Genomic DNA, 13,326 nt, shown 5'->3' on the forward strand with positions numbered 1-13,326 from the left:
CTCAGTGAATTTGGTTCAGCTAGTCCTCAGATCCCACTTAGAGAAACAGTGTGATAAACGCGAGGATGCTAGCAGACAGATTTGGGCCCGAGCTCCGAGGGCCACCTCTCCAAGCTGGGGTACGGGCATTAATTCAGGGAGGCTTCCAGAGGCCTCCCCAGATAGCGTCCTCATTGGAAATCACATTGAGAAACGGTTATTTGAGGATGGGGCTCCGGCCTCACTGCAGGGGATACCCTGCCTGGCGTACCTCTGCTTGGCACATGGTATGTGCTCGGGGAACTCGCACTCAGTGGGTTTGCTGAGAAGCATCTTGGGTTGGGAAGCAGGCCTGGTATCCAGGCCTCGATGGCCCAAGCCCTCAGAGACCATTAACTCCTGGCCTCGCTAGTGCATTCAGAGTGGCCCATCTGCAAGCAGGTGTTGGGGACTAGGTTAGGGTCTGGTTTGGGTTTGACCAGCATTCTCAACTGGAATTGGGAATGCAGTTCCATTTGCATCCAAGATCAGACTGAGATCAGATAATTGAGACCCTTAGCTATATCCTTGGATAGTGCTGGAAAGGGGAAGGGATAAAGGCCAGCCAGGTCTAAGAGGTTTCTTATGTTGGCAGGCTGGCAATAGGGCTGCTTCCTGTTTCCAGGCCCAGAGCAGCCCCCTTTCCTTACCTGGCTCCAAGTGAGGCCCCCCTTTCTGAAGGCCTGTTGGTCAGACATCTGGCATGAGTCCAGTCCTGCCAGCGGCCACCTGGCTGCTATTTGTTCTTTTTTATTAGGCATATCCAGGTGAGTTTTATTGTGGACAGCTCCCCCAGCTCCTGTTCCCACATTCGTCTCTTTGTGAGGCTGAGATTGCCAAAGGCTTTTACAGCTAATGGACCTTACAGCTCCCAAGAGCCATTTAAGGGAGGCCCAGGAGTCAGTGGTGGTAATTAGTCAAGAGAAACACTGACCTCTGGAGAGCTGCTTGAGCTGAGTGGCAGGAAGTAAGGGTGTAGGGACAGGAGCCCCGGGCCTGTGGCAGGTGTGGGGAGCATCAGTACAGGCCTCTCCTCACTTCACCTCTCCCTGGTTCTTCCCGGGCCTCATCCCTGCCCCCCACTCCGGACAGGGGAAGGACTTCTTGGGGCTTGACGACAGGTTCCTCAGGCAGGCTGGTGTCGTGGGGCATCTAGGGGGCAGCGGGTGCCCTGCTGAGCTAACTCTGATAAGTTCCCACCCACTGCCCCTCCTCCGCCTTTCTCCAGAAAGCCTCATCTACTGACCCTTGATGGAGGCGGCGGTCTGAGTTCAATTTGACTTCTCAGGAGGCAGTATAATGTCCTGATAGAAACCATGGGCTTTGAAGCTAGACAATTTGGGTTCAAATTCCAAACCAACTAGTTTTCAAGTTTGTGATTTGGGGCAAGTCATTGAACCTTTCTGTGTCTCAGTTTCTTCATCTGTAAAATGGGGCTACTTATCATCGTGGCCTCCGAGCCTTATGACAAGGAGTAAATGGTGCCTGTACTATACTTGGAGGGATGAGCACTCGATAAGCAGAAGCTATTATTGTGCCATGAGTAAGTCTGATGGGGCAGAACTGGGAAGCTGAAGCCTTTATCTAGCGTTCCCATGCCTCCACGCCCAGGTTCATTCCTCTCTGGTTGGGCAGAGGGAGCAAGCCTCTAGGGAAGCAGCCCTCTTTCTAGGGAGGAAGGTGGTGGAGGACGGGTTGGGGAGGGAAGGACGTTAATTGAACTCAGTCTAGGCTAACCCAAGAAAGGGAGGAGGGAGCCAGCATTTGCCAAGCATCTTGCCTGAATCCGGATCCCCTGCTTCATCACCTTAACCCCCAACACTGTGTTGGGGGATGAGGATACCGAGTCTCGGCGAGGCTAAGTGACTACAGCCAAGTCATGCGGTGCAAGTAAGAGGGAGCCAGGGGTGGAGCTCGGGGATGTGGGAGTTCTAAGTGACTGTTCTTTCTACTGTATTTTGCTGTGGTGGATGGTCAGGGGCTAGCCCCTGGGCACTTGGCTTAATGCCTGCTATCTAAGAAGCCCATGGGACGTCACTGATCTCTGCTGGAGCCAAAGGACAGGCCTTCAGATGCCAGACTTGAGGTCCTTCTGGGGACCTTCCCACCAGGTTGTCCCTGGCTCCACACAGAGTCCTGGGCTGTTCTGGGAATCCAGGGATGGATGCTGTGGGGGGCTTGTGTCTGTCTCCTTTCTGTCATGAACAGTGGTGCTCTCCCGGGATGTACAGGGCCGTGCCCTCTCTCCCCCTGCAGGTGGACGGCGTTCTGTGCTTGGCTGACATCCTGACCGATGACAGCCATTCAGAGGCCACGCGGGCTGAGGCTGCGGCTGTGGTCGCCCAGGTCACCTCCCCACACCTGCCCTTTACTCAGCACCTCGGCAGCTTTCTGGAGAGCATGGAAGAAATCGTGACAGCTCTCATCAGTGAGTCACCCTGGGCGGGAGGGTACTGCTGCCTGAGTGGGATTTGTCACAGTTGTCTCAGCAAGGGCCGAGGAGGCCTTCCCGCCCCCCTCCCCCATACACCCACACTCAGTGCACCCCATGCAGCTTCTGCACTGATGTCACACTAGCTGAAATCTCACTGTTCATGTATCAGACTCAGGCTTTAAAGAACTTAGTTGTCAACTCTCCTATTAAAATGCATGCAGCCCTCTGAGCTCTTTGAGTTAAGGTCACATTGGGATTAATAGACCTTTCAGAATGGAGACCAGGACAAGCTCCGTGGACAAGCTCCGTGGACAAGCTCCGTGGACAAGCTCCGTGGACAAGTAGAGGACCTTGAATTTGGAGGTTCAGATCCTTGACCAGAGAGACTCTGATGGGCTTTGTTCCTAAAGCCTCAGACTATTCTAGCCAATGAATGTGGCAACAATGACAGGGCCAACAGCTTCTTAGAAGGCACTGGTATGCGCCAGCCTGGCACCTGCAAGCCCCCCACGGGTCCCACATCGTGGGGCATTGAAAACTTTGACTCTTCTGGATTCCCCTATTCAGACTTAGGTACTCCTGGCTGGAGAATCATAGTCTGAGATCTAGAATACTCTTTTCCTCCAGCTTCCCTTTGCAAAACTGCAGAAGCTGAGACTCGTCTGGATAAAATCCTCAGGAAAATTGTTTTGTAAACCACACCCTTTCTTTTCTAAGGGCTGGCAAGTGTGTGTGTTTCTACTTCTATCCCTGTCCCTGCCACTGTCTCCATATCCATGTCTGATTGAAACTGAATGGAAATTAATCTCATCAGAAAATTCAGCGTTTGCTCTTGGCATCATCAAACCAGGGCTGGGAAGATTTGGAGTAGCATGAAGGCAGGGGCAGCACAGAAACTGGATTAGGAGTCAGAACATTTGGGTGTGGACTTCTAGCCTTTTCATTCATCCATTCAACAAAGAGCTGCTGACCAGCAATCCTGTGCAGGCCCTTCACGATGTTCCTAATATAGAAAACATGAAGTTGGAGCCATTTCTCTTGAGTCCCTCTAGCTCTAGAATTTTCTGATCTGCAAGGACTTTGAACAGAAGAGTCATCAGTTAAACTGACTTTATGGCTTATTTGAGTCACTGGGGTACTGGCACCCACAGGCCAGGCTACATCAATTTGCCAACATCCACATATCTTCAAAGTTGAGAAAACTCAGAAGCCAACTGTTGAAAGCGTTGCCTGGAGGGAACTCAAGAGACCAGAAAGTTCAATGCTCACTCAATAGGAGAAGAAACTAGGCCTAGAGACATTGAGGAACGTTCTTGAGGCAACATAACAGTGTTAGGATTCACTTATGCCAGGAGTCTCATACTCAGTCCTCCACCGGAGCCAGGCAGGACACAGAAATGGTTGAAGAGGGCCAGATGGAAGAAGAAAATAAGAAAATTTGAATCCTGCATGAAACTGAAAAGCATGCGCATTGATGAAAAGGGTGGGGGGTGGTCACTGTTGATCAAAGTCCCGTTGATCATTGCCATGTAGAAAAGGCCAATTTTTAAAGATAAGACAAAAATCCTAAATTTTATAGAAAATCTCTCAATGTATAAATGATAGCAAAAAGTAAATAAACATACCCAAATCTATATAGTCTAAACAAGCTTTCCCTATTGCCATATCTCCATCCCTACTTCTCTGCCCAGGCTGGATTTCTCCCTGGAGAAGAGGAGCCTCCCTATTTGTTTCCGCCTGATGAAGATGCATGTAGAGTCTGCTCTGAGGGTCAGCAGATGGCATGTGTTTTCTGGGCAGGACGCCAGGGCTCTGTTCTTTGGTGGGAAATAGCCCTCCAATTTCTTGCTATTCCCTGGAAACATTTATAAATGAGTCACTGGAATCCTCAATTTAATCTTCCTAACACATCCCAGGTGACTCAGACTGTAGTTTAAATAAATGTGCACCCAAATTAAAAGGCACTTAGGTGGCTGTGTTAATAATTGCAGTGTTGGCGGCAGCCGTGACTGCATGAGAATTAGTGTGGGTGTTCGGATCTAGAAGAAATCTTTACGTCAAAGTGGGCCAGTGACTCCTGTGGTCTCGCTCCAAACTTTGGGTATAGAGCGGTAGCCTGCAAGAGGTGGGCTTGTCCCCAGGGGTTCCCAAAAATTGGAGGAGGGGCAGTCATTGGAAAAGAGCAATCATAGAATTCTTCATTCCTGGGCAGATCTGTTGCCCTGCCTGGAGGGATTAGATGAAGATGCCGAGTTGCTTAGTTGGTCCCACCTGGGGTGAGGGGCACAGCGCTGCCCAGGGGCAGACATTGCCTCCCTGGCAGGACTGAAAGCTAAATCTGCAGGAGCACCACTGGGACAGAGTCAAATAGACCTGGTGACCATAGGCAGCCTGGGACACAGAAAGAATGGGGACTGAGATCGGGTAGACCTGTGTTTGAGTCTAGTCGGTAACAAAGACCCATGATCCTCAATGCCTCAGTTTTGGGAAAATCACTTCATATGTGAATCCTCAGTTCTACAGCTATAAAATTGTGATAGAAAGTTGAATTGGGGTGAGGATGGAATGGCTTCAGGAGGTCAGAGATATACAGCAGTGCCTTGCACAGAGTAAACACTCAATAAACAGGAGTGTAGCTGCTGCTACTAGCTTCTCTGAGCCTCGACTTCTGCAAATGGAGGTGACCGTTTTCTACGTTACAGGTGCTCAGAAGTTCCTGGTGCAGAACAAGGTGCACAGCAGGTGGCCCAGCTCTATTATTTTCTGTCCCTGTTTAGGTCGGGGCCAGTAACTGCATTCACTCAAAGGGCCAAAAGATGCCAGCTTCAATGTTAGAAACTGGAGGTTTCCTGGAGGCCAGGATTAGGGATCAGGATTGCACATAGCTCAGATCTTCCTGGGGGCATTTTCCTGAAGTGTGCTTTCTCTCTGTGTTTTCATGGAGGTGTGGTCAGTAGGAGAGGACCTGGACCCAGGCAGCACCTTGAATGGTGCTCAAGCTGGAGCTGAGGGTCAGAAGTTCGGTCCACTAGAATGGGTGGCCAGCACACCTCCTCCTGAGGCAGGAGGCCATTCAGGGTCCAGTGGAGCCCAGGGGGAAATGTGTTAAATGGTGGAGGTTCACAGGGATTAGGGGAACGTTCTCTCCTCCGTAAAGACCCATCAGATTCATCACTTGCAGATGGTAAGTGGGGAACTCTGGTTAGGTCTGGGTCATGGCCACTAGGATCAGAAAGAGTGAGCCTGACGTCCTAGGGCTTGGTGTAGGACTTTTCTGCAGCCACATGACCCTTCTCTTGGGACCAAAGGAAATCCTGAAGCCCTGCTGACGGCAGCTGGAAAGGCAGAGTCCTTATGTTTTCACTTCAGCTTCTTTCTTAAGGCAAATTCAGGAGCAGTCCAATGGACATTGCTGGAGACATAGACGGACTAGGGGCTCTTTCCTGCTTTGGGGCCTTTGTATGTGCTGCTGTTCCTTTGGCCTAGAACGTGTTCTTCCCCCAGTATTCTCATGATTATCCCATTTTCTCCTTAACGTCTCAGCTGTTGCCTTCTTAGGGAGACCTTCCTTATGCACCCCACTGGGCCTCTCATTGTTTTCTTAGCACATGTTTGTTTTCTCCCTCACGTTAGCATTTGCAATAATTTTATTCATTTTTTAAAAGCTCGTTTTTCTCTCGTCGACTGCTAGGACGTAAACATAACAGGGGCAAAGCCCTGATCTGTGTTGTTCACCATGCCTTCCCAAGACACCAGCAGTTCCTGACACGCAACGTTCTCTCGGTAAATGAATAAATGGATACAGGAGTAAATAGAGAAGTCATACACCAGAATTCAAATCCCAGCTCTGCCGCTTATATAAACAGATAAATCTCCCTCTTTGGCAACTGCTTTCCTCATCTGTAAAATGGGCATTAAAACATCTGCCCAGACTTTCTCCCACAGCTATTGCAGGAACCAAATGACATACCAGATACAGGAGCTTGGGCAGGGAGGCTGATGTCTTCCTCTTCACCATCCAGAACTGTGCCAAGAGGCGTCGTCTGGGGAAGTCTTCCTGCTGGCTTCTGCGGCCCTTGCCAACATCACCTTCTTTGACACGATGGCCTGCGAGATGCTTCTCCAGCTGAACGCCATCCGTGTCCTCCTGGAAGCTTGCAGCGACAAGCAGAGAGTGGATACGCCTTACACCCGGGATCAGGTGAGCAGCCCAGAGGGGAGCAGGCACAGAGCCTGAACCCACTCTCTACCTCACTTCTCCACCCCCACCGTGATAGGGCCTTCCTCTGGGTCCATCCATGCGGGCGCATCCCAGGAGGCAGAGACAGCACAGGAAGTTCCCTGGACCTCCTCTAGAAGTCTGTGTCCAGTCTGACATTGTTCTCTGCGGAGAGTTTCTTCCCTTCTCTCCCTCCATAAAAGCAGGGGTTGGAGCAGAACCTTGATTCAGGGCCTCAACCCCTCTCTCAGTCTCAAGGTGTTTGTATATTTGAGCTCCATGTCAAGTTTTGCTAAACGTGTTTGGAAATATTGAATGAGGGGGATTTTCACAGCCTTGAGTTCTGAGGTTGTAGAATTCTATCCTGTCCCACTTCCGCCATACTCAGCCTCCCGTTTCCCTACCGAGGGGTGGGGGTGGTGGGTCACGTGGGTGTTAGGCCTCTGTAAACTCCACCAGGTGCCTGCGCTGATGATCCCTCAGCTTCCAACCCAACTCATCCCTGCCTGCCTCCTAGCTCCTGTCTCTCTTTCTCCCAGCCCCAACACCTAGTCGAAGCTGCCACAGCTTCCCAATCAACTCCTACCCCCAGAAACTTCTGGAAAGCCTTCCCTGATGGCTCCAGCTCTCTGGCATCACCTCCTTTTCCTGGAGGCCACACCTCACAATGCAGTGTTGACTTTTCTAATGATATTTATTCCTTTCTCATTATTTCATGCAGTTTATTCCTCTGAGGGGGGAAAAAAAAGCTTCTCTGCTGTTCTAATCATGGACCTTGGGGCAAATGACTCTGAGCCTCACTTTCCTCATCTGCACATGGGGTTGAATACGACATACTTCACTAAGTTGAAATAAGAATGAAATAGACGAAAGAATACAAATGTGTGGCACACAGCCCTGAGTGGGGAACCTCCAGACTGGAATTTCCTTTTCTGTAAAATGGGCATGGTCTCTTCCGGCCCAGACATCCTGTGGCTCTATGGGCAGAGACCCCTTTTGTATCATGAGGAGGGACTGGCCCCCTCCTGAAACCTCATGGATCCCTCAGAAGGCTGGGGGCTCAGGGTCAGGAGAGAATGTGGTCAAATTCTATGCAGGTGGCAGTTCCTTCTGAATCTGGGGTCTGGAGTTTTCCTGCCACACTCCCTCCTCTCGACCCCCACCCCATCACCCCCCTCCCTCCCTGCGCTTCTCTCCCNCCAGGAAACTGGCCCAGTGTGACAATCCACCAAATAGAAAAATGAGCAAAACACATAAACAGGCAATTCTTAGAGAAAATCCAAATGGCAAAAACCAAAATCAAAACCAAACCTAATTGAAGTAAAAAAGGAAACATGAAAAGACTCTGAACTTCATTGTAGAAAGTAAAGACATGCATATTAAGATAAAAATTTTGCACATCCACCAAACTGGCAAAAATTTAGAATCTGACAGTACCAAATGTTGGCAAGAATATGGAGTTAAGTGAGTTTATACATTAGATAGGAACATAGATTGCTACAGCTGTTCTGCAGAACAACTTGGCAATACTAGTAAAATTAAAGATGTGCAGACCCTATGAGTTTGTACTTCCCTCCTTGATTGAGACCCCCTAGAGAATCTGACAGGTATGCACCAGAAGACACTTAGAAGTATATTAACTGTATATTATACCATATATACAGAATGTTATTATATATTATAGTGAAAACTGGGAAATGACTCAAATGACCATTGATAAGAGAATACATAAATGAATTACAATCAGTTTATACAATGAAACACCACTGCAGTGAAAATAAACGGACCTCAGCCACAGGCACCAACAGGAAGTTTCCCAAATGTAATGCTGACTGGGGAAAAAGCAAATTGCAATACACAGTTTGACACTGTTTATGTCAAGTTCAAAACCTTGTAAAACTATACACATGCAATAAACCTCTAAAGAAAAAAGGGAGTAATAGACACAAAATTCGGGGTAGTGGCCCATCCAACAGGGAACAACAGAGGTATGAGATCAAGAACTGCATACAGGGAGCTTTCTGATGTCATTTTATTCCTAATATTAGAATTGCTGGATATTAGGCATATACATATACACAGATAGGTGTTCATTTTGCTATTTTTTATACCTCATACATTGGCAACACACACACACGTATTCTCTTTTGAAGGGATGATCTATTTCATGATTAACAAGTTACCAAAAGATAGCTGAAGCATAGAAAACAAATTATAAGGTAAGTTGCATAGACAGGACACCACAGACACTCTTCTCTGGAAAATCTAAGGGCAGAAGAGGAATCAGGCTCAGTCAGAGTCACTCTCTTGGGGTCAGGAACAGCTGGCTGTTTCTCTGGGGCTGCTCTTTCCTGTAGTGGCCTTTGCTCCCAATATCTCCTCCATCCATGATGCCATTCCTCTCCCTTCACTCATCTAAAGTATGTCTTCCAGTCTTTGGCCAGCTTTTACTCGCGTGCATTAATTCCCCATTTGCCCAAAGCCTACTACTATGTGTGAGGCCTGGAGCAGCCGTGAGTGAACAAGCTGCCTACCCAGGCTTGCAGAGTGTCCAGGGGGACAGGGGAGACAGACAGACAAGGGAGATAGAATCACATCACAGTGGTGCTGCTGTAGGATTGCTCGTGCATAAAGTCATCTGCGGACCTCGTTGAAAGGCAGATTCCAGGCCTCCCCAGAGTCTGAGGTGGTCTGGGTGGGGCCCAGGAATGTGCTTTGGAGAAACCCTCAGTGAATTTGGTTCAGCTAGTCCTCAGATCCCACTTAGAGAAACAGTGTGATAAACGCGAGGATGCTAGCAGACAGATTTGGGCCCGAGCTCCGAGGGCCACCTCTCCAAGCTGGGGTACGGGCATTAATTCAGGGAGGCTTCCAGAGGCCTCCCCAGATAGCGTCCTCATTGGAAATCACATTGAGAAACGGTTATTTGAGGATGGGGCTCCGGCCTCACTGCAGGGGATACCCTGCCTGGCGTACCTCTGCTTGGCACATGGTATGTGCTCGGGGAACTCGCACTCAGTGGGTTTGCTGAGAAGCATCTTGGGTTGGGAAGCAGGCCTGGTATCCAGGCCTCGATGGCCCAAGCCCTCAGAGACCATTAACTCCTGGCCTCGCTAGTGCATTCAGAGTGGCCCATCTGCAAGCAGGTGTTGGGGACTAGGTTAGGGTCTGGTTTGGGTTTGACCAGCATTCTCAACTGGAATTGGGAATGCAGTTCCATTTGCATCCAAGATCAGACTGAGATCAGATAATTGAGACCCTTAGCTATATCCTTGGATAGTGCTGGAAAGGGGAAGGGATAAAGGCCAGCCAGGTCTAAGAGGTTTCTTATGTTGGCAGGCTGGCAATAGGGCTGCTTCCTGTTTCCAGGCCCAGAGCAGCCCCCTTTCCTTACCTGGCTCCAAGTGAGGCCCCCCTTTCTGAAGGCCTGTTGGTCAGACATCTGGCATGAGTCCAGTCCTGCCAGCGGCCACCTGGCTGCTATTTGTTCTTTTTTATTAGGCATATCCAGGTGAGTTTTATTGTGGACAGCTCCCCCAGCTCCTGTTCCCACATTCGTCTCTTTGTGAGGCTGAGATTGCCAAAGGCTTTTACAGCTAATGGACCTTACAGCTCCCAAGAGCCATTTAAGGGAGGCCCAGGAGTCAGTGGTGGTAATTAGTCAAGAGAAACACTGACCTCTGGAGAGCTGCTTGAGCTGAGTGGCAGGAAGTAAGGGTGTAGGGACAGGAGCCCCGGGCCTGTGGCAGGTGTGGGGAGCATCAGTACAGGCCTCTCCTCACTTCACCTCTCCCTGGTTCTTCCCGGGCCTCATCCCTGCCCCCCACTCCGGACAGGGGAAGGACTTCTTGGGGCTTGACGACAGGTTCCTCAGGCAGGCTGGTGTCGTGGGGCATCTAGGGGGCAGCGGGTGCCCTGCTGAGCTAACTCTGATAAGTTCCCACCCACTGCCCCTCCTCCGCCTTTCTCCAGAAAGCCTCATCTACTGACCCTTGATGGAGGCGGCGGTCTGAGTTCAATTTGACTTCTCAGGAGGCAGTATAATGTCCTGATAGAAACCATGGGCTTTGAAGCTAGACAATTTGGGTTCAAATTCCAAACCAACTAGTTTTCAAGTTTGTGATTTGGGGCAAGTCATTGAACCTTTCTGTGTCTCAGTTTCTTCATCTGTAAAATGGGGCTACTAATCATCGTGGCCTCCGAGCCTTATGACAAGGAGTAAATGGTGCCTGTACTATACTTGGAGGGATGAGCACTCGATAAGCAGAAGCTATTATTGTGCCATGAGTAAGTCTGATGGGGCAGAACTGGGAAGCTGAAGCCTTTATCTAGCGTTCCCATGCCTCCACGCCCAGGTTCATTCCTCTCTGGTTGGGCAGAGGGAGCAAGCCTCTAGGGAAGCAGCCCTCTTTCTAGGGAGGAAGGTGGTGGAGGACGGGTTGGGGAGGGAAGGACGTTAATTGAACTCAGTCTAGGCTAACCCAAGAAAGGGAGGAGGGAGCCAGCATTTGCCAAGCATCTTGCCTGAATCCGGATCCCCTGCTTCATCACCTTAACCCCCAACACTGTGTTGGGGGATGAGGATACCGAGTCTCGGCGAGGCTAAGTGACTACAGCCAAGTCATGCGGTGCAAGTAAGAGGGAGCCAGGGGTGGAGCTCGGGGATGTGGGAGTTCTAAGTGACTGTTCTTTCTACTGTATTTTGCTGTGGTGGATGGTCAGGGGCTAGCCCCTGGGCACTTGGCTTAATGCCTGCTATCTAAGAAGCCCATGGGACGTCACTGATCTCTGCTGGAGCCAAAGGACAGGCCTTCAGATGCCAGACTTGAGGTCCTTCTGGGGACCTTCCCACCAGGTTGTCCCTGGCTCCACACAGAGTCCTGGGCTGTTCTGGGAATCCAGGGATGGATGCTGTGGGGGGCTTGTGTCTGTCTCCTTTCTGTCATGAACAGTGGTGCTCTCCCGGGATGTACAGGGCCGTGCCCTCTCTCCCCCTGCAGGTGGACGGCGTTCTGTGCTTGGCTGACATCCTGACCGATGACAGCCATTCAGAGGCCACGCGGGCTGAGGCTGCGGCTGTGGTCGCCCAGGTCACCTCCCCACACCTGCCCTTTACTCAGCACCTCGGCAGCTTTCTGGAGAGCATGGAAGAAATCGTGACAGCTCTCATCAGTGAGTCACCCTGGGCGGGAGGGTACTGCTGCCTGAGTGGGATTTGTCACAGTTGTCTCAGCAAGGGCCGAGGAGGCCTTCCCGCCCCCCTCCCCCATACACCCACACTCAGTGCACCCCATGCAGCTTCTGCACTGATGTCACACTAGCTGAAATCTCACTGTTCATGTATCAGACTCAGGCTTTAAAGAACTTAGTTGTCAACTCTCCTATTAAAATGCATGCAGCCCTCTGAGCTCTTTGAGTTAAGGTCACATTGGGATTAATAGACCTTTCAGAATGGAGACCAGGACAAGCTCCGTGGACAAGCTCCGTGGACAAGCTCCGTGGACAAGCTCCGTGGAGATGTAGAGGACCTTGAATTTGGAGGTTCAGATCCTTGACCAGAGAGACTCTGATGGGCTTTGTTCCTAAAGCCTCAGACTATTCTAGCCAATGAATGTGGCAACAATGACAGGGCCAACAGCTTCTTAGAAGGCACTGGTATGCGCCAGCCTGGCACCTGCAAGCCCCCCACGGGTCCCACATCGTGGGGCATTGAAAACTTTGACTCTTCTGGATTCCCCTATTCAGACTTAGGTACTCCTGGCTGGAGAATCATAGTCTGAGATCTAGAATACTCTTTTCCTCCAGCTTCCCTTTGCAAAACTGCAGAAGCTGAGACTCGTCTGGATAAAATCCTCAGGAAAATTGTTTTGTAAACCACACCCTTTCTTTTCTAAGGGCTGGCAAGTGTGTGTGTTTCTACTTCTATCCCTGTCTCTGCCACTGTCTCCATATCCATGTCTGATTGAAACTGAATGGAAATTAATCTCATCAGAAAATTCAGCGTTTGCTCTTGGCATCATCAAACCAGGGCTGGGAAGATTTGGAGTAGCATGAAGGCAGGGGCAGCACAGAAACTGGATTAGGAGTCAGAACATTTGGGTGTGGACTTCTAGCCTTTTCATTCATCCATTCAACAAAGAGCTGCTGACCAGCAATCCTGTGCAGGCCCTTCACGATGTTCCTAATATAGAAAACATGAAGTTGGAGCCATTTCTCTTGAGTCCCTCTAGCTCTAGAATTTTCTGATCTGCAAGGACTTTGAACAGAAGAGTCATCAGTTAAACTGACTTTATGGCTTATTTGAGTCACTGGGGTACTGGCACCCACAGGCCAGGCTACATCAATTTGCCAACATCCACATATCTTCAAAGTTGAGAAAACTCAGAAGCCAACTGTTGAAAGCGTTGCCTGGAGGGAACTCAAGAGACCAGAAAGTTCAATGCTCACTCAATAGGAGAAGAAACTAGGCCTAGAGACATTGAGGAACGTTCTTGAGGCAACATAACAGTGTTAGGATTCACTTATGCCAGGAGTCTCATACTCAGTCCTCCACCGGAGCCAGGCAGGACACAGAAATGGTTGAAGAGGGCCAGATGGAAGAAGAAAATAAGAAAATTTGAATCCTGCATGAAACTGAAAAGCATGCGCATTGATG

At 49.9% G+C, this 13,326-nt stretch overlaps 1 protein-coding gene and 1 long non-coding RNA gene across 2 annotated transcripts in view; both read left to right on the forward strand.

Moving 5' to 3' along the window:
- INSC (INSC spindle orientation adaptor protein) overlaps nucleotides 1–13,326 on the forward strand; it is a 159,355-nt gene that overhangs the window by 123,159 nt on the left and 22,870 nt on the right. The window lies entirely within an intron of this gene.
- On the forward strand, nucleotides 1,515–6,707 carry LOC117796714. The gene is made up of 3 exons (XR_004621362.1): nucleotides 1,515–1,908; nucleotides 2,275–2,446; nucleotides 6,475–6,707. It is a non-coding gene; the product is annotated as an uncharacterized LOC117796714 (long non-coding RNA).

This window comes from Ailuropoda melanoleuca, chromosome 16 (assembly GCF_002007445.2).
Source record: "Ailuropoda melanoleuca isolate Jingjing chromosome 16, ASM200744v2, whole genome shotgun sequence".
Classification (NCBI taxonomy): domain Eukaryota; kingdom Metazoa; phylum Chordata; class Mammalia; order Carnivora; family Ursidae; genus Ailuropoda; species Ailuropoda melanoleuca.